The following is a 27,924-nucleotide window of genomic DNA, read 5'->3' on the forward strand; positions in this document are numbered from 1 at the left end:
ACAGGTTTGCAGATGACTACAAACTGCCCACCATATCAGACCCTCCAGCTGACACAAGCATCCTACAAAAGGCACACATAGAAACAGACAAGTGGTGCCACAGCCATGTCAACAAGCTAAATGCAGAATAGTGTATAGTCATCCCCTGTGGAAACACAGTATGTGGCCACAAATTACCACATAGGTGTTAACTCATTAAGTACATAAGGAGCAATAAGAGACCTGGGGACACAAGGTGATAGATATCCTGCATGTGACAACCATGTGTCTGTAGTGGTTACAGAAACATACCTTATACCCACCTAATCATGAAGGTAAGCACAGCTAGGTCAGGGTAGGTCATCGTGCCTCTCCAGTCATCCAGCAGCAGCCTCACAATTGTGTACAATGGCCCTTGTGGGATGTACCTTAGCAGACACCTGCATCAACTGGAAAGACCCCACAAATACCCCACCAGGAGAATCTCAGAGCTGTAACAGATGACATGTGTTGCCTGATTAAACAAACTGCAGCTCCACACAGTGCCATACCATCTGGCTGGAGGTGATCTGTGCCTGATGTATAAAGCCATGACAAAGCTAGAATCAATGGACATCTGACACCATGTAAAATCTGAATGCTGGTGACCTATGCAGATGACAGGCCTGAACCCCAGCACAGACATAAACAGGACATGATTGGTCCATAACCTAGAAGCTCACTCCACTCATGACTAAACCCCCCGTACAGGTTATCCAGGGAGTCCCTCATTGACTGTCATCCAGAGGAATCATGATGACTGGATGGGAGATGGTAGTTGTACCCTGGATATCACCTGTATGTCACGGGTAGACAGAGGCACAGCACACTAACCTTGACATATGTCATGGCAAACACCAGTAAATATGTATGTTGAAGGACAAACACTCTCTGACTAGCATTACAAATGGCCTAGGGCACATGGCCATTGTTTGTCACTGTCCACACAAGTTGTGGAATACATTAACAATGTCGGACAATCCTGTTCTATGTTGTCCATATCTGAACAAAATGCAACGTGGTCATATCTGTACTACTGGCCCTCAACCAGTCTGGTGTGCTCACTATAAATATTACAAGCAGTGATAGGACTGAAACCGATGATACTGTCCACCACAGTGAAAGTACTGAACCAGTACACTATACAACAATACAATGTTTGGTCAGTATGAAAGGATGTTGACAACTGTATGCAAACTATCCCATGGCAACCATGCAGGCACAGCATAATGCCTGTTAGGTTCAGACACAAAGCAGTTGGGCAGTAAGAACACAACCTGACGTCCAACACTCAACTGTACATGTGAAATATAGATGAAGTCCACACACAAACACAAATGTGGTGGACCACAATTCCCAACATATGGAAAGTTCACACTAGGCATGCTCGCACACTTTAAATGAGACGTGTCAGTCAAGAAGCCATAGAAACTGTGAACTGGGCATGTTCACACACTTAGGCCATGTCACAGTTCAGCAGTTGCACACACATATCTGGCATTTGTATGTGTTAACACAGGAACCTCCCACAATACAGAAATCTGTCCAGTGCACACAGTGAAATTACAACAGAGACATAAGTAAAGTACTAGATCCCACTCATATGCAAACATCTGCCACAGTACACAAGCTGTTCATAGAGATAGGGAAAGCTATGGCAATAAAGACCAACAAACAGTATATGAGCAAGAAATACTTGCATCTGACAGGTAAACATATGACCGTAGAGTGCAATACTAGGCTGTTGTCCCTAGGGAATACAGAAGGCTATCCACAGTGTATTTGGCATCTGCCTCCACAGTACAGTAGGCCACTGTGCCTCAGCAAAGTTAATGCATATATATGCTCTCCCACTTACTGATGGATAGTAACAGATGTACATACCTCTACATAAATAATGATGTCAGCACACAATACATATGTCAGGAGCTCAAATGATACCCAGTAAGTTGAATAGCGCGCTCAGCTACTGCGTCTTTCACAAGTGTTATAATATACTTAGGTAGGGGTTTGAATCCTGCAAGTGTTCAGTGGGTGTGTGACTGTGGGGGGGGGGGGAGTAGTGTGTGTGTGCAATTCTGTGTGTAAGAGAAATGTCCCTTTTGGCAACTAGTACAACACACCACATGCTGCGTATTCCATTGTCTAAACACTGATGATGTCAGCACCTGATAAGTACAGCAGGAGAAAACAAGCCTCCCAGTAATGCAAACAGCATACTCTGCTACTGTGTCTCTCACAAGTGTCATAACATAGTTAGGTAGAGGTTTGAATCCTGCAAGTGCTCAGCGTGTGTGTATGTGTTTGTGTGTATGTGGGGGGGAAGTAGTGTGTGTGTAAGAGAAATGTCCCTTTTGGCAACTAGTACAAGACACCACATGCTGAATATTCCACTGTCTAAACACTGATGATGTCAGCACCTGATAAGTACAGCAGGAGAAAACAAGCCTCCCAGTAATGCAAATGGCATGCTTTGCTACTATGTCTTTCACAAGTATCATAACATCGTTAGGTAGAGGTTTGAATCCTGCAAGTGCTCAGTGTGTGTGTGTGTGTGTGCAATTCTGTGTATAAGAGAAATGTCCCTTTTGGCAACTAGTACAACACACCACATGCTGCATAGTACAACACACCACATGCTGCATATGTGTGTGCATTTCTGTGTGTAAGAGAAATGTCCCTTTTGGCAACTAGTACAACTCACCACATGCTGCATATTCCACTGTCTAAACACTGATGATGTCAGCACGTGATAAATACAGCAGGAGAAAAAAAACCTCCCAGTAAGGCCAATAGCATGCTCTGCTACTGTGTCTTTCACAAGTGTCATAACATAGTTAGGTAGAGGTTTGAATCCTGCAAGTGTTCAGTGTATGTGGGGGGGAGTGGTGTGTGTACAATTCTGTGTGTAAGAGAAATGTCCCTTTTGGCAACTAGTACAACACACCACAAGCTGCATATTCCACTCTCTAAACACTGATGATGTCAGCACCCGATAAGTACAGCAGGAAAAAACAAGCCTCCCAGTAATGCAAATAGCATGCTTTGCTACTATGTCTCTCACAAGTATCATAACATAGTTAGGTAGAGGTTTGAATCCTGCAAGTGCTGAGTGTGTGTGTGTGTGCAATTCTGTGTGTAAGAGAAATGTCCCTTTTGTCAACTAGTGCAACACACCACATGCTGCATATGTGTGTGCAATTCTGTGTGTAAGAGAAATGTCCCTTATGGCAACTAGTACAACTCACCACATGCTGCATATTCCACTGTCTAAACACTGATGATGTCAGCACCTGATAAGTACAGCAGGAGAAAACAATCCTCCCAATAATGCAAATAGCATGCTCTGCTACTGTGTCTCTCACAAGTGTCATAGTTAGGTAGAGGTTTGAATCCTGCAAGTGCTCAGTGTATGTGTGGGGGGAGTAGTGTGTGTGCAATTCTGTGTGTTAGCGAAATGTCCCTTTTGGCAACTAGTACAACACACCACATGCTGCATATTCCACTGTCTAAACACTGATGATGTCAGCACCTGATAAGTACAGAAGGAGAAAACAAGCCTCCCAGTAATGCAAATAGCATTCTCTGCTGCTGTGTCTTTCACAAGTGTCATCACATAGTTAGGTAGAGGTTTGAATCCTGCAAGTGCTCAGTGTGTGTGTGTATGTGGTGGAGGAGTAGTGCGTGTGCAATTCTGTGTGTAAGAGAAATGTTCCTTTTGGCAACTAGTACAACACACCACATGCTGCATATTCCACAGTCTAAACACTGATGATGTCAGCACCTGATAAGTACAGCAGGAGAAAACAAGCCTCCCAGTAATGCAAATAGCATGCTTTGCTACTGTGTTTCTCACAAGTGTCATAACATAGTTAGGTAGAGGTTTGAATCCTGCAAGTGCTCAGTATATGTGGGGGGGAGTAGTGTGTGTGCACTTCTGTGTGTTAGCGAAATGTCCCTTTTGGCAACTAGTACAACACACCACATGCTGCATATTCCACTGTCTAAACACTGATGATGTCAGCACCTGATAAGTACAGCAGGAGAAAACATGCCTCTCAGTAATGCAAATAGATTGCTCTGCTACTGTTTTTCTCACAAGTGTCATAACATAGTTAGGTAGAGGTTTGAATCTTGCAAGCGCTCAGTGTGTCTGTGTATGGTGGGGGGTAGTGTGTGTGCAATTCTGTGTGTAAGAGAAATGTCCCTTTTGGCAACTAGTACAACACACCACATGCTGCATATTCCACTGTCTAAACACTGATGATGTCAGCACCTGATAAGTACAGCAGGAAAAAACAAGCCTTCCAGTAAAGCAAATAGCATGCTCTGCTACTGTGTCTCTCACAAGTGTCATAACATAGTTAGGTAGAGGTTTGAATCCTGCAAGTGCTCAGTGTGTTTGTGAAGGTGGGGGGTGGAGTAGTGTGTGTGTAAAAAAAATGTCCCTTTTGGCAACTAGTACAACACACCACATGCTGCATATTCCACTGCCTAAACACTGATGATGTCAGCACCTGATAAGTACAGAAGGAGAAAACAAGCCTCCCAGTAATGCAAATAGCATTCTCTGCTGCTGTGTCTTTCACAAGTGTCATCACATAGTTAGGTAGAGGTTTGAATCCTGCAAGCGCTCAGTGTGTCTGTGTATGGTGGGGGGTAGTGTGTGTGCAATTCTGTGTGTAAGAGAAATGTCCCTTTTGGCAACTAGTACAACACACCACATGCTGCATATTCCACTGTCTAAACACTGATGATGTCAGCACCTGATAAGTACAGCAGGAGAAAATAAAACTCTCAGTAATGCAAATAGCATGCTCTGCTACTGTGTCTCTCACAAGTGTCATAACATAGTTAGGTAGAGGTTTGAATCGTGCTCAGTGTGTGTGTGTGTGCAATTCTGTGTGTAAGAGAAATGTCCCTTTTGGCAACTAGTACAACACACCACATGCTGCATATTCCACTGTCTAAACACTGATGATGCCAGCACCTGATAAGTATAGCAGGAGAAGACAAACCTCCCAGTAATGCAAATAGCATGCTCTGCTACTGTGTCTCTCACAAGTGGCATAACATAGGTAGATAGAGGTTTGAATCTAGCAATTGCTCAGTGTGTGTGTGTGTGTGTATGTGGGGGGGGGAGTTGTGTGTGTGCAATTCTATGTGTAAGAGAAATGTCCCTTTTGGCAACCAGTACAACACACCACATGCTGCATATTCCACTGTCTAAACACTGATGATGTCAGCACCTGATAAGTACAGCAGGAGAAAACAAGCCTCCCAGTAATGCAAATAGTATGCTCTGCTACTGTGTCTCTCACAAGTGTCATAACATGGTTAGGGAGAGGTTTGAATCCTGCAAGTGCTCAGTGTGTGTGTATGTGGGGAAGGGGGGAGTAGTGTGTGTGCAATTCTGTGTATAAGAGAAATGTCCCTTTTGGCAACTAGTACAACACACCACATGCTGCATATTCTACTGTCTAAACACTGATTATGTAAGCACTTGAAAAGTACAGCAGGAGAAAGCAAGTCTCCCAGTAATGCAAATAGCATGCTCTGCTACTGTGTCTCTCACAAGTGTCATAACATAGTTAGGTAGAGGTTTGAATCCTGCAAGTGCTCAGTGTATGTGTGTGTGTATGTGGGGGGGGGGGAGTAGTGCATGTGCAATTCTGTGTGTAAGAGAAATGTCCCTTTTGGCAACTAGTACAACACACCACATGCTGCATATTCCACTGTCTAAACACTGATGATGTCAGCACATGATAAGTACAGAAGGAGAAAACAAGCCTCCCAGTAATGCAAATAGCATGCTCTGCTACTGTGTCTCTCACAAGTGTCATAACATAGTTAGGTAGAGGTTTGAATCGTGCTCAATGTGTGTGTGTATGTGGGGGGCGGGTAGTGTGTGTGCAATTCTGTGTGTAAGAGAAATGTCCCTTTTGGCAACTAGTACAACACACCACATGCTGCATATTCCACTGTCTAAACACTGATGATGTCAGCACATGATAAGTACAGAAGGAGAAAACAAGCCTCCCAGTAATGCAAATAGCATGCTCTGCTACTGTGTCTCTCACAAGTGTCATAACATAGTTAGGTAGAGGTTTGAATCGTGCTCAATGTGTGTGTGTATGTGGGGGGGGGTAGTGTGTGTGCAATTCTGTGTGTAAGAGAAATGTCCCTTTTGGCAACTAGTACAACACACCACATGCTGCATATTCCACTGTCTAAACACTGATGATGTCAGCACCTGATAAGTACAGATGGAGAAAACAAGCCTCCCAGTAATGCAAATAGCATGGTCAGCTACTGTGTCTCTCACAAGTGTCATAACATAGTTAGGTAGAGGTTTGAATCGTGCTCAGTGTGTGTGTGTATGTGGGGGGGGTAGTGTGTGTGTGCAATTCTGTGTGTAAGAGAAATGTCCCTTTTGGCAACTAGTACAACACACCACATGCTGCATATTCCACTGTCTAAACACTGATTATGTCAGCACCTGATAAGTACAGCAGGAGAAAACAAGCCTTCCAGTAAGGCAAATAGCATGCTCTGCTACTGTGTCTCTCACAAGTGTCATAACATAGTTAGGTAGAGGTTTGAATCGTGCTCAGTGTGTGTGTGTATGTGGGGGGGGTAGTGTGTGTGTGCAATTCTGTGTGTAAGAGAAATGTCCCTTTTGGCAACTAGTACAACACACCACTTGCTGCATATTCCACTGTCTAAACACCGATGATGTCAGCACCTGATAGTACAGAAGGAGAAAACAAGCCTCCCATAATGCAAATAGCATGCTCTGCTACTGTGTCTCTCACAAATGTCATAACATAGTTAGGTAGAGGTTTGAATCATGCCCAGTGTGTGTGTGTATGTGGGGGGGGGGAGTAGTGTGTGTGCAATTCTGTGTGTAAGAGAAATGTCCCTTTTGGCAACTAGTACAACACACCACATGCTGCATATTCCACTGTCTAAACACTGATGATGTCAGCACCTGATAAGTACAGCAGGAGAAAACAAGCCTCCCAGTAATGCAAATAGCATGCTCTGCTACTGTGTCTCTCTCACAAGTGTCATAACATAGTTAGGTAGAGGTTTGAATCCTGCAAGTGCTCAGTGTATGTTGGGGGGGGAGTAGTGTGTGTGTAAGAAAAATGTCCCTTTTGGCAACTAGTACAACACACCACATGCTGCATATTCCGCTGTCTGAACACTGATGATGTCAGCACCTGATAAGTAGAGAAGGAGAAAACAAGCCTCCCAGTAATGCAAATAGCATGCTCTGCTACTGTTTCTCTCACAAGTGTCATAACATAGTTAGGTAGAGGTTTGAATCGTGCTCAGTGTGTGAGTGTATGTGGGGGGGGGAGTAGTGTGTGTGCAATTCTGTGTGTAAGAGAAATGCCCCTTTTGGCAACTAGTACAACACACCACATGCTGCATATTCCAGTCTAAACACTGATGATGTCAGCACCCTATAAGTACAGCAGGAGAAAGCAAGCCTCCCAGTAATGCAAATAGCGTGCTCTGCTACTGCATTTCTCGCAAGTTCATAGCATAGTTAGGTAGGAGTTTGAATCCTACAAGTGCTCAGTGTGTATGTGGGGGGGGGGAGTAGTGTGTGTGCAATTCTCTTTGTAAGAAAAATGTCCCTTTTGGCAACTAGTACAACACACCACATGCTGCATATTCCACTGTCTAAACACTGATGATGTCAGCACCTGATAAGTACAGCAGGAGAAAGCAAGACTCCTAGTGATGCAAATAGCACGCTCTGCTGCTGTGTCTCTCACAAGTTTCATAACACAGTTAGGTAGGGATTTGTATCCTACAAACGCCATGTGTGTTTTTGTCACACAGTTTGTCCATGTGTGTGGGGGAGTGTTCCTAATATGGCACGACATAGATCATATCAGTAATGTCAATGCACACATGATGTATGTGTGTGCCACATACACATATGTACCTGTGACCTTCAATAGTTCCCATGTCTGAAGCCTGCCTCATGTGAATACTTGGAATCTGCATTAGACAACTGTATGACTGTGGTGTTCTGTGCAGGGGCTGCATGTGGTATGTAAATATACAGTGTGAGTTGTATATGGTGTCATCCTACCAGCGAGGGATACACAACTGGTCTGGAGCATATAGTCCACATGTTGTTGATGAACAGGTGCAGCATGTTTCCACCTCTTGTGGGAGTGGTAACAAGTTGTTCCATAGCAATTCAGTGAATGAATGCTAGAAACCTTTCAGCTAGGGTCTTGGAGCTAGTGTAATGCTCACACTCTATGTTTGGGTAGTTGCAGTCCACCCATATAATGGTGTTTGTAGAGACCGTCATATTCCCAGTGTTGTCAGGAAGGCCAAGTGGGTTTCCTGGGTATGGGAGGGTGGTGTGTGCCAGGCTATGAACCTGAAGGCAGTCTAACCCACTGTTAGTTGCACATGGATAGGCTCTGATGCTTTGTGCTGTGCCACCAACCTGGAGGTGTGTGTATCTGTTGTGCCTTTGGATACATCTCCCCTGTTCTGGTTTGGTGCATGTTTAGGGGACAACAAGCATGGCATGAGGTATGACATGGCAGTGCTTGGGTGCACATGGGAGCCTTGTACCAGGAGTCTGTTACTGCATGGATATTGCTGTTCTCCATACTAAGGACAGTGTCCACTGCATGCATCCTGAGGTTTACACTGCTGGCATTGAGTAGCATTACTATTAGTGTCCTATCCCGTGTGATACCTGTGTACGTGGCTATGTAATTTGAGTCTTGCATAAAAAGGCACTATGTGTGTAGCAAGAGCCTCTGCCAATATACAATGGCCCATGGGTGACAGGTGCAAGCTGTCCCTAGCAAAGCAACTTGGCTTGTCTAGCATGTAATCCCATGCTGACAGGCATTGGATCCCCTTTGAATGTCACCGTAACATACGGCAATTGTAAAAATTGATCCTCCTGTCTACATATTGTGGCAGCATTCTTGGTGAGGGTAAGATGCTACTCAAGGTCAGGGTCATACCAGCCTGTGCCACATGCTCAGAGAGCCCCTCTATGTCCCCTATCATGTAGTTCAGGGAGGTACGTCACAGATCATTCACACTGGCATGGACAATGACTGAGTCATATTTGTACATGCCTTGGAGTGACCTGTATCCCTTGCCCGACGGGCATCTCACCGTGACCTCCTCCTTGTTCAGCCTGGTGAGCAGGACCGCAGTGTACCTGACGATAGAGGTACCTATTACAACTGTAGCAGGTGTGTTGTTAAGCTGTATGGGCTGTGACTGTTTGGCACACAGGCTTTGTGAGCTATGTGTTGCACGTGCTCTGTTCTGACGTAACGTTTGCTTGTGTGTCTGCTTCGCAGGTGTCTGCTGCTCAGGCAGGATGCTATTCTGAGACTCCAAGAATGTTTCTGTGTGTTTCTGTGTTTGGATTGCTGTCGTGGCAGGTCTATGTGAGACTGGTATTGTATTCACTGTAGTATCCCACTCCACCTGATAGGGTATGTCAGTACTGAGTTAAGAGAGCTTAGCCCCCAGTTTGGCCATGTGGTTGCATCTCTCACATGTGTTGTACATTTATGGGAAGGGGAGAGGGTTGTCTGTGTACATGAGGCAGCTGTAACATTGCCACATGACTCACAGATTCACCAAATGGACCAGAGAGGAGATTGACAAGTGACCTTTGCACATGCTACCATAGTATTGTGAATCCCATAATAATTAACAACACATAGGGCCAATGGGGAACAAGGTACTCAAGGTGAGTAGGTAAGGGTGTAGTGCTCTTGATTTGTTACTGCTGGCATATATAAATGTTTTAGATGAGCAAATGCCAGGTAAGTCATATGCAATGTGTTACAGGCAACTTACATGCAAACAGGACAAACAGTGACGTTCTGTCAAGTAAGACATGGACATCAGTACAGTAAGCAATACAGATGTCACTAGGGATCCACAGAGGCACTGTAAATCTGCATTGCAGGTGGAATCAGTGTTTCAGGGACATATCGAGCAAACATGCATACCAACAAAGCTACAGTCAGCAGGCCTGGATCTAGACTATGCTACAACAAACAAGGTGTACGACTTCCAGTAGGTAACAATGCATATATGCAGGCACTATAAGCATGTACCCAGAAAGTCACAGATCAGACGGGCTGTGTCCAGCCCCACCTCCCACAAGTGTACAGACCATGTACCTTCGTAATGTAGAATAACTGGCCTGAAACCCAAGTGCTCATACCTGAACTAATACACATTTCGAATAACAGACACTGAGCCCTCACTCAGCAGTTCCAAACTTTGCAGGATGTATGCTACCTGTCCTGGCACCACAATATCCATGACATGTATGGAGACTCTCCCTCCAGTCATAGTTAGTTCTGTGTTTTGGGGCTGTCATGCATGGTACGAGGTGAGACCTTGTAGTGCTAGGGTGCTCTTGTGAGTCTTGAACCTGTTGTGTATTACTGCACAGATATCAACATCCTCAAACATCCTCATTGCAGAGTCGAGCGTGGACAGCATGCAACTTGCAGTTGACATGTCCATCATTGAGTATCAATACTTACATTTTCTTATCCCCTGTGCTACCTATGTAGGTGGCCTTCTGTTGACAGCCTCACCACCAGTATGCAAAGATGTGTAGACATTACACTATGGTAATTACTATGGGTGTACAAAACAATACAATGACATTCATACTGTAACTGCATCAGGCATGCTGGGATATACCCACAATTATATCATTACACTGTACTGTTGACAACATGATACTATTACTACACTTCTATGTAGTCACCCTGTGCATCAGCACCATGTTAACCTGCTCCTGCACCAATGTTACAGAATGCAGGAGGTGGCACAGTTGCATCATATGCGCAGGGTGTGTACTTGGCATGCCTGAGTCTGCCACTGATACAACCAATTGACATGTCTGTGTGTGTGTGTATGTGTGTGTGTGTGTGTGTGTGTGTGTGTGTGTGTGTGTGTGTGTGTGTGTGTGTGTGTGTGTGTGTGTGTGTGTGTGTGTGTGTAGGTGAGGGACAGCAGTACAAGATGGGGCAATGTTGATGCAGTGTGTGCATGTATGCGGTAGCCCTAGGTGTTATCAATTCACATGTGTGTATGCATGCACACAGTTCCACCTCATGGCTGCCATATACAGGTGTTTGTGGACAGCCACAGACTGTACCTGCCAGGTCATACAGATCACTGTCTCTGGCCACGGACACGGTACCTGTGCCTGGCATGGGTGTTACGGACCGTATCAGGTACTAAGCCAGACTTGGTACTGTCATCAGAAGCAGGTGGTTGGTGACTGGAGACAGGTCCCTGTTGGGATTGTCCAGAGCCACGTGCACGTGGTCTCCTGGGGCGGTCTGATGACAACACAGACCCAGCATTACTGGGGCTGCTGCTGGCACTATGGGAGCGGCTGCGGACCTGTTGTCATCCGCGGCGGCTGCCAGCTGCTGCTGTTGCTAGCATACGCCCACGTCGAAGCCTCAACCATCCACCATTGCCCTGGCTCATGGACATGTAGTTGTGGAACAGATCTAATGTGTCCCCCCAATGTCTGTCAATGACCTCGGTGAAATTATGAATGGCAGCCGCAACATCACGCATACTGTCACTCATAGCTGTGCAGCATTCTCTCAGCTCCCTCAGACCCTGTCTGGTGTACCGTTCCATACATGACTGTGCCTGCATTGCAGCCCGAAACATAGCTGAGGTTGAAAGACCTCTGTGGGCATGTCTGACAGGGGCAGTACGCCCATGGATGCTCCCACGAAAACCCCTGGACATCTGCCTGTGTGGTACCATGTCAGGACCCTGGCCATGGCTGCTGTGTGGGGATGCATGTGCCACCGATACCACATTACCGTGGTCAATGCCCACTGTATCCTGTCTATCACCTAGGGACATTGGTGACAAAGGATGTATTGGCAGGATGACTGTGCACATTGATGGGGTCGACAGCTGTGTACTGTCAATTGGCTGACCAACGACGGACCCTGGCACGCCTCCCTGTGCCATTACACAGGTATCATCATTATCACTATCCATGGCAGCTGATTCAGGTTCCCTGCTACACAACACCAGAGCAGCACCAAAACCTGTGGGAGTAAGACAGGAAACTCAGTTTACAATGTGTAAACAATGTCACCACTGATACACATGCACACATGCACACAGGGCACATACACACATGCACACATGCACACATGCACGCATGCACACAGGGCACATGTACACATGCACACATGCACACAGGACACATGCACACATGCACACATGCACACTCCTCAGTATATGAGATATCAGCACACAGACACAAACACACCTGCAATCAAACACATAGCACTACTGCTTCAGCCTATTATTACTATTAGTATCAAGAGTATTGAAGGTATTGTTATTACACACTCACCAGCATGGATAGGCTGCCTTGCTGTTACACCAGAGGGACCTGCAGAAATGAGACATTTACTGTCAGTGGCCACAACTGTGCCATTGATACTGTGAGTATGATACAGTTCAGTAGTACAACAGTTGGCTTCCACAGGTCTACTGTTGATATTGAGAATATCACTCTTGCACAATAATTACCAAGATAACAGCTACAAACCAAGGACACACCTCACACATGCATAAACTAACAGTGTACAGAACAGTCAACTATACATATGGCATGTTACCTGCACGGTCCAAGTCCTGCTGCTGGGTGGCTCCAACCTCCATCATTACGCATGTATGCTGCTGCTGTTGTTGCTGTTGGGCTGGAGCCACAACACTTAGGAGTAGTCCCTCCAGTCTGGTGAGGGGGGATGTATAGCTGCCCCACCACCTGTGGCAAGCTGTTGCCTGTGGATATCCGACGCACGCTGATGGACATTTCTAATTAAATCACTGCAGTGATGGCGTACCTGCTCATATGTCCGGTTATGTGTGCCTATGTCATTTACCCGACGGACCAGGTCTTGCCACAGTGCAGCCCTCTCCTGCTGGTTCTGGCTGGTGCGGGAAAAGAGTATTGCAAAATCCTGCACCAGGCTCTGGTGTATCTCCTCATCCTCCGCAGTGGAGTACACAGGGTTTCGCTGGTGAACCATAGCCCTGAAAAGGAAAATAAAAATATGTCAGCAATATATGTCATCCAAATATGGCACACATAATACACATAATACTTGACTGTAGTGATATAACTTAACCCCCATATATAGCATCTGTCTGTCTATTGGGGGACACACATGTAAATGACCAGATATCAGTGCTCAGCTGACAACTGTGCAATAGTACCTGGCACACTCCATACGACAGACTAGTATACTCCAGCAGTCAGCACACTGGTACAGGTCCAATGCACAACCTCAAACTGGGGGTTTGTATCAAGGTACTGTATGTGGAACATTATCAACCCATGCACTGCATGCAATGCACGTTACATATTTCACTGGTAATGCACACTACTCTTACTTGCTGTAACCTTAACTACACCACAGTCACATACAGGGTAACACAGCACAACATATGGCAATGTAGTGTGTTTTGATCACAATACCTCACATATCTGTCTCCGGCCTCTCACCAAGGACAAACACTACCATGACAGACAGACAGTCATGGTGAGCAATCACACCCAGTCACTGGCACACTCATTCCACCTCACATATTTGGTTTGTAATGGGTTCGTGGGTGTGCATTGTGTCTTAGGTAGGTAGTATGCTATTGGCACTCGGCCTACAGCAGCATACTGTTATGCTACCCTGCCCCTTGTGACACATGTGATGTGATCGTACCTGCTCCTGTCCAACAGTTACACAGGGTGACTCATATGGCATATTACCTATCTGCATAACATTCAGCAGGGGTATGTCTGACATCTACTCATGGGGAGCCTTGCATCTTAATGCTGTGTGGTTTACTCCAGGGTATGTCTTATCTAGGGGTAGGAACCTGTACCTCCACCATGTGCTCTTTACTGTGGTAACACGGATGACAGACATAGGTAATTTGGGTTGTGGATGTTGTGAGGTGTTACCATGGTTGCTGGACAACTGTCATGGGTGCGACTTCACTATGTATATCCAGCAGTGGTAACCTCTATGTAGGTAGTCTGGGTGCGCTCTGTGGTCTTGTCAGTCACTCTTCATAGGTAATGTGTTTGAGTGCATTGACACAATTACTTACATATGACTGTGTCCTTCTCCATATCTGTAGCTGTCATGGGAGGTGCATACCGTGTAGGACATTGTGGGGTGTAGAGGGGTACAGTGACCTACATGTCCATAGCTGACACACCATGTCTGCTGACACATAACATGTACAGGTATTACAGGACTAGTGTGCCACTGTGTATATCAATGGGGAGCCTATTGTATACTTGTTGCCCCTGTTCACCCCTGACACATGCAGTGGTGGGCAGGCATGCACATATGTGGTGGTTACTGGTGTCCGTGTTTTGGAATGGGTTATGGTACTCCAGTATCCACACTGGTGTTCACTCCATACCTTTGTCACCAGGCACCTGTTGCAATACATCTGCACACATGTGCCTCACTCAGTATATATATATATATATATATATATATATATATATATATATATATATATATATATATATATATATATATATATATATATATATATATATATATATATATATATGTATATATATATATATATATATATATATATATATATATATATATAATATATATATATAGCTATAGTTATATAGATATAGATATGGGGAGAGAGGGGGAGAGAGAGAGACAGAGGGAGAGAGAGAGTGAGAGGGGGTGGGACAGAGAGAGAGAGATAGTCATATACAGACATATCTGTAGACAGTCAGATCTGTCTGTATATGTATATGTATCTACATATATCTATATATGTATGTGTGTATTACATATATCTGTACGTACATATTTTATCAATCTCGATGTCTGTGCAGTAACTGAAACCTGGTTCAAGGCTCCTGTAAGAACCGCAGCGCTACCAGGCTATACCTCGTATCATGCTTTTCGGCCACAAAACTCGGGCCAAACCATAAAGGGAGGGGGTGTGTCCATATTCATCATGGACACCCACACCTCCAGGTTAGTGGCAACACATGAAGCATCAGAGGCCATCCAGGTGCAACTAACCGTAGGCAAAACTGCTATACAACTGGTAGCATGTTACAGACCACCCTCCCAATCTCAAGAACCCCATTCAGCCTTCCTGAAGACATTGGAGGATATGAATGTCTCACCAAACACCATCATATTGGGAGACTTCAACTACCCTAACATAGACTGGGTGCATTATTCTAGCCCAAACACCCTAGCCCAAAGGTTCCTGGAATTCATGAATTCAAATGCAATGGAACAGCTAGTCACCTCTCCCACAAGGGGAGATAATATACTAGACCTGATCATCACAAACATGGGGACAATGTGCTCCACACCAGAAGTATACCCCTCACTAGTGAGATCTGACCACAAACTAATCACCCTGGATATACATATCCCACCTCCACCCCCAACACAAAAGACTACAGTGAAAAACTTCTCAAAAGCTGACTTTACACTTCTTAAAACTGATATGGTATCCTTTAAGCCCACTGGGCCAGTGGAAACCACATCCCACAATGCAGAATCCTGCACAAATGCTTTCTACGGACATCTCCAAGAATGCATGGATCATGCAATCCCAAATAAAACCAAGGCCCTACCCACCAAGGGCAGGCGTCCTGTCTGGTGGACCCCAGCCATAAACAAATTGTATAACAAAAGAAGGTAGCTACTGCACGACAGAGCAAAATCCCATGCAGAGAAGGCATCTGTGATCAGCACTAGTAGAAAGCTACATTCTCTTATAAAAACATCCAAGGCCAACTTTGAGAGAAAAATCGCTATGGACACTAAAGATAACAACAAGGCCTTCTCCTGCAATGTTTGAAACCTGGGCGGAAACCCTCAGATATGTTCAGAGTTAGTGCACAATGATATAACATACACTGAACCCACAGATATTGCCAACATTCTGGCAGACAGGTTCAGTGCAAATTTCTCCCCTCCCTCACCCCCAAAAGAGGAAATACTTATCCCAGCTGAATGTAACCTCCCTGTCATCTCAGATGTCCAGGTGAGAACTGCCCTCAGCAAAGCTATAAACACAGCATCACTGGGACCTGATGGTATCCCGGGTTGCGTGCTACGTGAACTCCAAGAGGAACTAAACCCGCACATAAAACTGCTATTTAACCATAGCCTTACTACAGGATATGTACCTGAACACTGGCGTAGAGCAACAGTAGTCCCACTCCACAAAGGAGGCACTTCTACAGACCCTGGTAACTACCGCCTCATAAGCTTAACCAGCCTGGTCTGCAAAGCTATGGAAAGAATCATTTTGGAACTCATAAACAGAGACATTGGGGACTTACAGACACTTGATCCCACCCAGTTCGGCTTTGTAAAGGTCAGATCCTGCCTTTTGAACCTGGTTGACTTTTTTGAAACAGTCACTAGAGCCGTTGACGAGGGCAAAGCAGTCCATACAGCCTACCTGGACTTGGCTAAAGCTTTCAACACAATACCCCACTCCGGCATCATAGACAAGCTCAACAGCTGAAATGTAAATCCATATGTCACAAGATGGGTTGCAAACTGGCTAAAGGATAGAACCCATAAATTCAAAATCGCTGGAGCCATGTCAGACTCAAAGCCAGTCACAAGTGGTGTCCCACAGGGCTCTGTCCTGGGACCCTTCATGTTTGGCATTTATTTCTCAGATGTGGAAGCAAACTTGGGAGGGTTGTGGCTGCCAAAGTTCGCAGATGACTGCATACTAGGCGCCATAGTCGATACACCAGCTGACACATACATCCTACAGAAAGGCTTCACTGAAACGGACAACTGGTGTCGGTGTCATGGCCTTAAACTAAATGCCAAATAATGTATAGTCATCCCCTTTGGGAAAAACAAAGTACCCACAAATTATCACATAGACAGTAACCCACTGAGTACGGACAAAGTAATCAGAGACCTGGGGACCCAAGTCGATAGTGACCTCTCATTTGACACCCACATTTCCAAAGTGGTTAGAAAGACATTCTACCTTGCCCACCTTATCATGGAGGGATTCACATCCAGATCAAAGGAGGTCATTGTACCCCTATACTCCTCCCTTATCAGGCCCATGTATGAGTACTATGCCCCATTTGGTATGTACCTCACCCGGCACTTGCAACTGCTAGGGAGACCCCAAAAGTACCTCACCAAGAGGATCAAGGGTCTCCAACATATGTCATATGCTGCCAGACTAAAGAAACTACAGCTCTATTCAGTAGCATACCGCCTACTTAGAGGTGATCTGTGCCTGACGTACCAGGCCATGTCCAATCAGGAATTGATGGACATGCTCCACCTCATAAAATCCAAATCCATCAGAACCACGAGAGCTAAAGATTTAAATCTCAGCACAAATATGAATAGGACATGCTGGAGGGACAGATTGATAACTCAGAGGCTTCCCATACTCTGGAACAGAATCCCAGTTCATGTTAGGCAGAGCCCCTCACTGACTCTTTGCATGTGAAATCTTGCCGAGTGGATGGGAGATCCTAGGTTTACCCCAGGGGTCATCTCTGTATCACTACTAGACAGAGGCACAGTAAACTAATTCTATTATGTAAGGGGGTCTTCACCGTGTCACTACTAGACAGAGACACAGTATTCTAAATCTATTCTGTACACTTTTGTACCGTTACATGGGGTGTCGAAAGCCACATCACTATGGCTAGGCTTATAAATGCCCCAGGGCAAATAGCCTAGTACTAAACTATGAAACTGTGAAACTATATATGTCTATGTATTTCTATATCCCTCTCTATCTATGTATACATATATGCATATTCTATATATATATATATATATATATATATATATATATATATATATATATATATATATATATACATACATACATATCTTGATATACATACGTATACACATGATAAATATATATATATATATATATATATATATATATATATATATATATATATATATATATATAATCCTTTTTAGTTCCAGATATGTATACACACACTAACGTACTGATGAACATCCATTACTGTACAACCTACATTGTACATTGCACTGCAACCTACATTGATATGTGCACATAGCTACCTTCATATACATATGTATGTACAGCCTTCAGTGACAGTTGCAGTATGTCCACAGCCCTATGCACATCTTCATATACATAGATACAGACCAATAACATATATGGAGTGTTCACAGTATGCAGACTATTATATTAGTACTTTACATTACCTGTGTTTGTTGCAGTTGTTTGCATTGGCTTTCAGATAGTTGGCCTGCTGTCAACTTGTTTGTTTTGTTTTTACTTTTTTTTTCTTTCTTTCTCTTTCTCTTTGTCTTTCTCTTTCTGTTTCTGTTTCTGTTTCTCTTTCTCTCTCTCTCTCACCCTCTCTGTCTCTACCTCCAGAGGGTGCAATGGAAGTATTGCATGTGTGGACTGGGAGTACAGGATGCTTTTCTAGGTATCTGCACATGTCCATGTGATGGCCTCTGCACCAATTGTTAGCCAGCATTTACTAATTGCATGCAGCCTGTTGTTTAGTGATTGCAGTTCTCACAGTGATTTCAGGTCAGTTCTATATAAAGGTTTGTTAGGTAGGCGTAGCCCTTTCAGATTATCAGGGTGGGGACCATGCTGGTTTGCTGTGGACACTGTTCTGTGAGTGTAAGGGTTGGTATGTCTCTCATATTTCAGGCTGTGTTGTGGACACTGCAATGCATGTTGTACTATAACCTGAGTATTCCTTCCTCCAGTTTCCTCTTCTCAGTGTGTATGTAAACTGACACCTACGGCTAGTAATACTGTGTATATGGGTGTGTACTTTCCTGTGGGAATTGTGGTGTAACTGGTTTATAGCAGTGACTCTTGCAATCTGTTGCTATGGCTTCAATATTTGCCCTTTACATTCACAGCTTGTAATGCTATATCTGGTCAGCAATTCCCTATGTGTTTGTTGTGGTAGGGTGGTACTGCATGCAGTGTGGTCTGGCCATGGTGTGGGCTTTGACACTTAGAAGGGTATTTGATCATGCTGCTGAGCAGGCCTCAGATACTCTCAGGTTCATCTTTTATCAGCATTATGGAATGGTACATATCACTGGGATACACCCATGAAATATTCTCATATTCTGCAGTTGTGACTGTGGGATATTTTGAGCATATGTATTACTACTCCATTTCTGACGTGCAAGTGGTGCATACTTTCAGTAATTCATAGTTACCATTGCATGTGTTGTAACACCTTTCTGCCTACTGTTAGCACATTTCACAGGGAGTCAGTGGGGCACAGTTGACATTTTTTTTCAAATTAGGGACATCCCTGTAACTCAGTCACAGTTGCTATGTCTGGACTCTTAACTATTCAACTATGGCAGTGTTTATCCTGCTCTGAGTATGTGTGTGGCTTGCCAGGTGCTACTGTGACATTATTACCTACTAGCTACCAACTAGCATGGCTGTTTCTCTTCACACAGTACTATTTTACAAATCCACTAGATTTGACAGTAAATATACATGACATGCTTTGTGTACTAGACTTGCTATATTCCCTTTACATTAATTCCTACTATTTCATGATATATTTCTTTCAGCACAATGCTCTTGTATAGCAGTCATGGCTTAGTGGTAAGTCATGCAGACTGTTTCCAAGGTCCTGGGTTCGAGACTGACAGAGGAATTTTATTTTGCTGCTGAGCAAACTACAGGCCTTGTCATTCAGAGTGACTAAGGCACTTTTAAGCAGTTGTAAGCGAGTTAGTGCTTGTTTGTGTGGAGCTCACGCATGCGCACTGTCGCTTAGCTTCGTGCACACATACTTAGCTAAGCGCACAGAAGCGCACTCCCGCTTACTACTGCTTAAAAGTGCTTACTCTCGCGCACACCCGCGCTAATTTCTTTTAAAGAAAAGAAAATGGGGAGATAGGAAAGAGGTGAAAAAGGGGGCACAAAGAGGGTAAGACAGTAGGAAAACAAGTTCGGGTTTTGCAGGAGGGATGTAGGAAAGGCTCATAGCTGCCCATTTCTTTATCAGCAATAGCTGTGCATATGTTTGTAATTTGGTGTGAAATTTGAAACCTTCCACCCCTGAGAGAGGGGTGAGGACAACAATATTTGTTGTACAGCCAATTGTAATTGCCAGTTTACATGTCCAGCAGACATGTGTGCGAAATGGGCAGCTATGTATGGGGCGTAATTTTTTTGTGGGTACAGAGTGCCCTTTTTTTTTTTTCAGGTGAGAGTGGTATGTCAGGTGCAGGAAGTAGATATAGCTGGGGAGGTAGGTAGGGGAGGTTAACAAACAAGACAAACAAGACGCATACAGGGGTGGTGTATGACACATGTGGGGGGGATACACAATTGACGGGGACGGATGTTTGGATATCTCGAGCCCATGAGCCCACAGATGGCAACAGTGGAACTGAGATCTCCACCCATGGGCAGTTGCCACTGTACATTCACTGCCCAGGATGGGGCTGTGCTGGGGGCTGTGTAGGATGGGCAGCAGGCACACCCGTGACTTGTGCCACCCATGCCTCAAGCTGGCGTAGGGGCCCAAGCACAGCATGCCTGATCTCCCTACGCACGACAGTCCGGACACTATGGAGGGTGAGTGGATGTTCTCCTCCGGCCATACTTGCAGAGGGCCACCGAAGGAGGGTCCGGCCTGGGCACTACTGCCAGGTGCACTCGTCAGCTGAGGTGAGAGAGGTGGGTCAGCTGGAACCCGCCTTCCCTGTCGTCCTATGTTTTGCATTATTTTATGACAGTTTGGGTTAGTAACGTACAATACCATTCACAATTAGTTGTAACAGCATGCATTAGTATTCCCGTTAACCAAACACCCATAAATTCAAGCCATTGAACAGCAAGCATAACACATGCATAATTTGAACAACAATACACAATCCAACAACATGCAGGGTTGATTGATGGCAACAGGCCATCAGGTTTGGATGTATGAACAGGGCACATGCATCAACGTACATGCAAATATGTATGAACCAACAGGACAAATGTCCAGGGGAGTTAATTGTGAATACACATACCCATTTCATGTGGAATGGATTATTTGTGGTTATAGGGTAGGGTGAAGAAATATTTCATTAACAACTTCAAATACCTATACATATGCTGTACATTTCTACTAGCTGCAGATATATACACACTACAGGTCTGACTACAGTTTCCTATGTGTAAACTTATGCATGTTGGTGAAGGGAATGTTACTACTACATTAATATACATTGCATTTTTATTCATACACATTCATATCTGGCTCTGTTCAGCTACAGCATCCTGCTACATTTGCTTTATATGGCTCTAGACAACTGTGGATGTTTGGTATTTCATACAACCATACTATCTGCATATTGCAAACGTACAGCAACATATCCAAATTGTGGGACACACATTCCAGCTTCAGTACTTTACTCCACACATTTCACTGTTTGGTTGTGCCTGTCACATTAATTTCATTCTGTACTGACTGCAGTATACTTTATTCAGGAGTTATTACAACTTTATTGGTGGATTCATACCTCTTTCTCACACTCTCACTTGTTTTATTTTTACAATTCAGGATGGTACTTAATTCTAGGCTTTATTGACATGTTTTACTTGGTTACAACAATCCTTTCCAACAGTCTCACTTGTGTCATGTTTCAGATTTTAAACGGGGATATATTTCACACATGTGTTTTACTCAGCTTGTGTAGCTGTAATTTACAGCCTGCTGCAGGTTATGTACTATTACATTACAGGTGGAACATCTTTATTTTGGACTTGTTTCATTTTTATTTTTGGATTACAGGCTGCATCACACTTATGTAATCACACAGTACTAGCAGAATCTCTCTTACACTGTTACTTGCACTTTTTATTAATAAGTGACTACACTGCACTCTTTTGCAAGGTGTCATACTTATATTTTTTAACAGTTACAGGGAGAGAATTACTAACCTGCCTGGTGGCGCAACCGCACAAGCTTATCGGCATAGGCTCGACGATTCATGGAATGGACACCTGCAGCTGTAATATAAATGAAGTAATATTGGAATACACATCTCCATAATATCAGCTAGGTTAATTTCTTACATAAATAATTACATGTAACTTACTCAGTAGTGGGGCGTTGGGCATTTGCCGGGCCTCCTGGATCCAATGGTTCAGTTGGTCCTGCTTCCATTTCTTCAGGTCCGCATGGTGGTGATGGACCTATTCACCAGTCCTTGGTATTCCTGTGGCACTGGTGAGATCATGTGCCAACCAGTCCCATGCCTCAGCCTTGTATGCTCCCCACAGGACCTGGCCCTGCATGAGTTGGGCCTCATGATCATGGACAAGGAGCCAAACCATATATTTGGACTCCTCAATGCCCCACCTCTGTGCTCAGAAGCAACTACCCTCTCCTACTCCTGCCATCCTGACTTCAAATCAATTCCACAATCAGTTATGCTGTGTATTCCCACCTATGGAGCTTATATATGCCGTTTTTCCCGCACTTATCTGTGATTGGCCATTTTGGAAATGTATCAGCTTCACAAAACCTGCTTTGTCATGCTTCTCTTTCCATTCATTCCTATATATATGCTAATACTGCATTTCTAAGCACAACTGTCATGGCTTAGTGGTTCAGTACTTTGACTATGGTGCATGGTATCCTGAGTTCGAGCCTGGCCATTGCTTTGTCTTTTTTTATGACTGTCTACACAAGCTAGGAGGTGTGTCTGTGTAAAGGCAGTTTTGATACAGCTTGCTCAACGTTGCCCGCCGGTTATCTTGTTGGTGCAGTGCGCAGCTCCGCGCAAACGGGTTACACTGGTTTATGCATCATTTGGCTGTCAGCACGCATATTACGCTCAGCTCAGCTATGGGCACACAGTTTCAGCATGTTACAGCACTGCTCAACCCCGGGCACTCATTTTACACCTGTTAAACCACTGCTCACCTACGGGCAGATATGCTCAGCTTGTTAGAGTGCAGCTCAGCTATAGGCACTTCTGACATTTTTTTTTTTTTATTATCTCATATTTCTTCAAAATACATGGCCCATTTCATTACATTTTACATAAAATATAATTTTATATATGTACATATATGTCAGGGAATTGTTTCGTGCTTATTTCACTAAAAATAAAAATTGATGTTGTGGGGGCACGAACCATGACTGCCTCCTCTTTAGCCAACGTCTCTACTGCTACGCTATTGCTTCTTGGCTTACTTTGCATATTTAGATCTTATATGCTTTTCCACTGACTGCTAACTGTGGCTAAGCGACGGTCACGTCCGCGCAAACGAGAGCAATTACGGGCAAACATCTTTAAAACTTATAAAAAAAATATAACATGTTAATTTTTACATTTTATGTTTATAGTCTGTGGGGGCATGTGTTGTGTTGTGTTTGTTGACATTTACGCAGACTCTCTCGTGGGGGTTTACTTTCAGGACTGTTACTCTTCAGGGGGCGTGTCCATTTGCAGGACTCACCCTGTGAACACGCCCCCTACTTTCTTACACAGACCATGTTAGCCTTGGGTGTGAGTCAGCATGCCCTCATAAATATGCATGGCATGCTGACGTCACACCGTTTAACTGCAGCCTCCGTGTAAGACTTGTAACTCTTACACAGAGGCTTCATGAATCCTGCCTTTTGTTTCTACAGTTCAAAGAATGACTGTTGCAGATATCACTATCAAATTAATATATTAAAGCTGGTTTACATGAAGCATATACGGCAACAGTGTTCTCATTGTACTAGATTCATCTAACTGGTGGCAGCATGTACAATAAAAAGAAACAATGGAGCACTGCAACTAGAATGTATTATTAGCCCCTCCCACACTGTATGATTGAGAGTCTTAAATTACCTTGGCCATGTTTCAGTTGCCCTTGGAAAGATAGCACTGCAAGATACTGACCTTCGATCAAGTTATGTAAAATCATGAAAAGACAGTGATTATAAAACAACTATACATCTCCTGTTCAGTTTGAATGTTATTTGGGCGGGAAACTTCACCCAGTAAATGAAAAATATTTTATCACCATGTATGCTAGACTGAGCAATATTAATGCATCAGAATAATGGTATTCTATTATATCTTGTAATACCCTAAAATAGAAATTGTCAGGGTACTCATGCTGGCACGATTTCATTTTTTCAGTCTATTCTTCTCATTCCTATAATGAGTTTGTGTCTCCAGAATATGGTACAACCTGTTTCTAAATTTAGGTATAATAGTAATTTTTAAGCCACGGTGGTGCAGTGGTTAGCATTGTCACCTCACAGCAAGAGGTTCTCCCATTTGATTCTCGGCTGGAGCACCTTTTGTGTGGAGTCTGCATGTCCTCCCTGCTGCCGAGTGATGTTAAAGACATGGAGGTAGGTGCGAGCGTGAATGGGCTTTCCTTTGTTGAAGGTTGGGCATCAGGCTGGCAACTCGGCACTGTAAAAATCCACTGCCAATAATGAGCGGACCGGAGTTCCGTTGTGGCGACCCCTAACTGGGAAAAGCCGAAAGTCAAAGTAATTTTTAAATCAGTTTTAGACTGTCTCTGGGAACACTGCCAGTGTTTTTCACTTAACAGGTAATGCAGAGAAAAGCTCAGTAGATGAAATATTCCATAGTGCGCTTAATTGTCTATAGTAACATTGATAAAAGTAACATTTCATAGTCAAACATGAGAGGTACTTACAAATTTGTTTATGCAGTGTTGCAATGTAACTTGTATTCACTCTTCATGTAACAAGGATTTTTTCCAACAGCAAACATTATGGAAAAAGTTTTGCAGTATTAATTGCGTATGATTTATATACTTTAGTGAACTCAGCAAGGTACATACTTTCATACTACATACCTCCCTTTTTAGTTTAGAAGTTGGGAATTTAGTAATGGCTGATGCCATGGCTGGGAAATGAAAGAGTTAATAGTGCTGTCATAAACTGATCAAATTCTATGGGCAAACAGACATACATGGAACTGCAAAGCTAAAACCTCGAGGTGATCTGTACGATTCTGTAGTCATAGTCCAAGAGAGCACTGTCATTGAGAAATCAGAAAACTTGTCATAGCTATAGCCACAGGCATGTGAGACTCATCAGGGCCAGATATTTTGTCTCAATTACAGGCTATTGTGTCTGTGTACTGGGTAACATCTGGCTCAAATTCATTATCAAATGTTCCTTTTTCCTTAACATTTGTCACAAGTTTAAGTCCTACTAACTTTCAGGATACTTGACTGCCATCATCCTATGTAAAAATTTAAGTAGAAGTATGATTTACAGTCCATCTTATTTGTTTATTTATTTTTGTTTACCAGGTTAGAACACTGACCAATTACAGTCTCAGCTTGGATTATATGCAAAACCACAGCAATATAAAGATTATGAAATGCACTCATTGCAATGAGACTGCACATCACCATAAGATAGGTAAACGTGATAACAATATAGCAGTACCTTTTGCAATCAGATGATGAAATTATGTACATATCTACAAGATGTGAATGTATGAGCTGTATTAAAAATGATATAGCAAAGAGAAAGGATAAGTGGGACTATGCAGTGTGAGTTCAGTACTTTAGATGACATGTCTAGATTCATATCAGTTACATTTGTTTCGACTTTCCAGGTAGCCTATAAACTGAGGCCTGAATGTCGAGTCTTCTAATGTCAGCAAAAAGTTGTGCAGTGAACTGTGTAGCTTTACAGGTGGCATTTGTAGTGTAAGGCCAGTTGTGGATTGCCTTCTGAGATGTTGGTTGAGGTGGTTGTGATTAGTCTCATGGTGAGTGGAGATGGAGAGTCCTGGTGCAAAAAATTGTGGAATAAGGTCTATAGCTTGCAGTGGTAGCCATTTTACTTTGGATGGTGTGATTTAGTGGTGCTTACGTTACAGAAAATTGGTGATGAAGCAGATGGTCTTTTGAGTGGAAATGTTTTTCGTTGGATGTGGTAGCAAACAGGAGACTATATTCTAGTTGCGTGAGCAGCATGCCTTTGCCCATAGCTGCCGTGGCTAGTAAGGAGAGAATCTGAGAGAGTTTTGGTGCCTAAAACAGTAAGCACTTAAATTTGGATCCCAGTTCAAGAATATGTTTCTGATAGTTGAGAGACTTCAATAAGTGATATGCCAAGGTGCCTAAATGAAGAGGTAGTTTCAATTAGATTGCTGCATTGTTCTGTAATGATAAGGGAGCCAGCAGTTGTTGGAAATCTTTTCCTTGAGCCATGGAGTATAGAACTGTTTTTCTTTGAGTTGAGTAGATATTTTTTGTCATTGAACCACTTATTTATTTTTAGATGATCAGTTTATAAATAAGTGTGGTGATATGACAGACTGAGTTTGACTGACACATGACCATGCCTTCAGTGTATAACAGGAGGTATAGATGGGGTAGGTAAAAAGTTGATGTGTCTGTGATGTGCCTATGTGGAAAGACATTTGCACTTTCTCAGGTAAAGGTTATTCCAAAGGTGATGGAATCTGTGGATATTAATCTGTCGTTTTATTTTTATTATTGTGCATGAATATTTTAAGGGGTCCCTGTAATCATGTGTGTTAGCCCTGCTAGTGGTTCATCCCAAAATAAAAGTCTCAAGATAGAAAGACTTTTCCTGGCTCAGAAAACAAGGCATGATATGACAGCTCTTTTGGTTTGTGTAAGACAAGCTGAAAAGCCCTTCTGTTCTCTTACTAAGGGATCTTGGTCTTATCACTTGATCAGTAACATGTTTTATCACTGGACTACAAGGCAAGGGACATTGCACTCTAAGAATGGTCAAACAACTGAGGTGTACAAGGGCATTGTGACTTCTCTGGAGTAATTTGTACTTATTATTATTATAATATGGGATTATATGAAAGACCTTTTTCACTACAATGGCAATGCTGGTCAAGGTGGAGAACTTCATCTATAATTGTACCATGATATTTTACAACAGAGTGCATGTTATGTTGTACTTAGTCAGTGATATAGGTAACAGGAAACTCTTGCACCCCAAAAAGTACAATGCTACTTTTTTAATACATTTAGTTTCAAAGTATTACCTGAACAACAGCTGTAGGTTATGTCCTCCCCTAAAAGGTAGTCATTATTGCTCTGGAGGGGATGATTGTGCTCTTACTATTTTTCTATCTGAAGGCTTAGTGAGTTCATTGGTGACATGTAACATCAATCAAAAACAAACCATGCATTCAACCTTCAAACAGTCAGTTGGTCTCACTTTGTCACACTGTGTTATAAATATATATATATCTATGTATATATGTTGAAAATAAATAGTTTTATAAAAATCAATACTTTCATAAATACATATGAAAGTCACTTATGAAAAAACATGTTTAGAAAAAGTACTTAAAACAGATATTTAAAACACAAATAACTTTATAAACATATGCAATAGCATAGTAAGAAAAAATGGAGAGCCAATTATTCAGGAAGAAAAAAAGGATATATATCTATATATATATATATATATATATATATATATATATATATATATATATATATATATATATATACTATAGGTTCACTTCTAAATTTTTAAATCCTAAAATCTCGAGTTTCAGAACATCGAGTTCAGAATCTTAAGATCTTGGAATCTTGAAATTGTGAACCCTCCCCCAAAACACCACTAAACACAAAAAATAACAGCGTATGCAGGGGGGAGGGGCAAGTCCCCTGCACCCCTCCACACACCACGCAACTTAAATATATCAAGTCCAAGATCGCACTACAGCGAGGACAAGGGAAATTTCCTGTTCCGTGCTGTATGCTGATCTCCGTTCTGGATTTCAAAGTTTT

This window comes from Protopterus annectens, chromosome 12.part0 (genome assembly GCF_019279795.1).
Source record: "Protopterus annectens isolate FY-2018-M chromosome 12.part0, PAN1.0, whole genome shotgun sequence".
Lineage (NCBI taxonomy): Eukaryota > Metazoa > Chordata > Ceratodontiformes > Protopteridae > Protopterus > Protopterus annectens.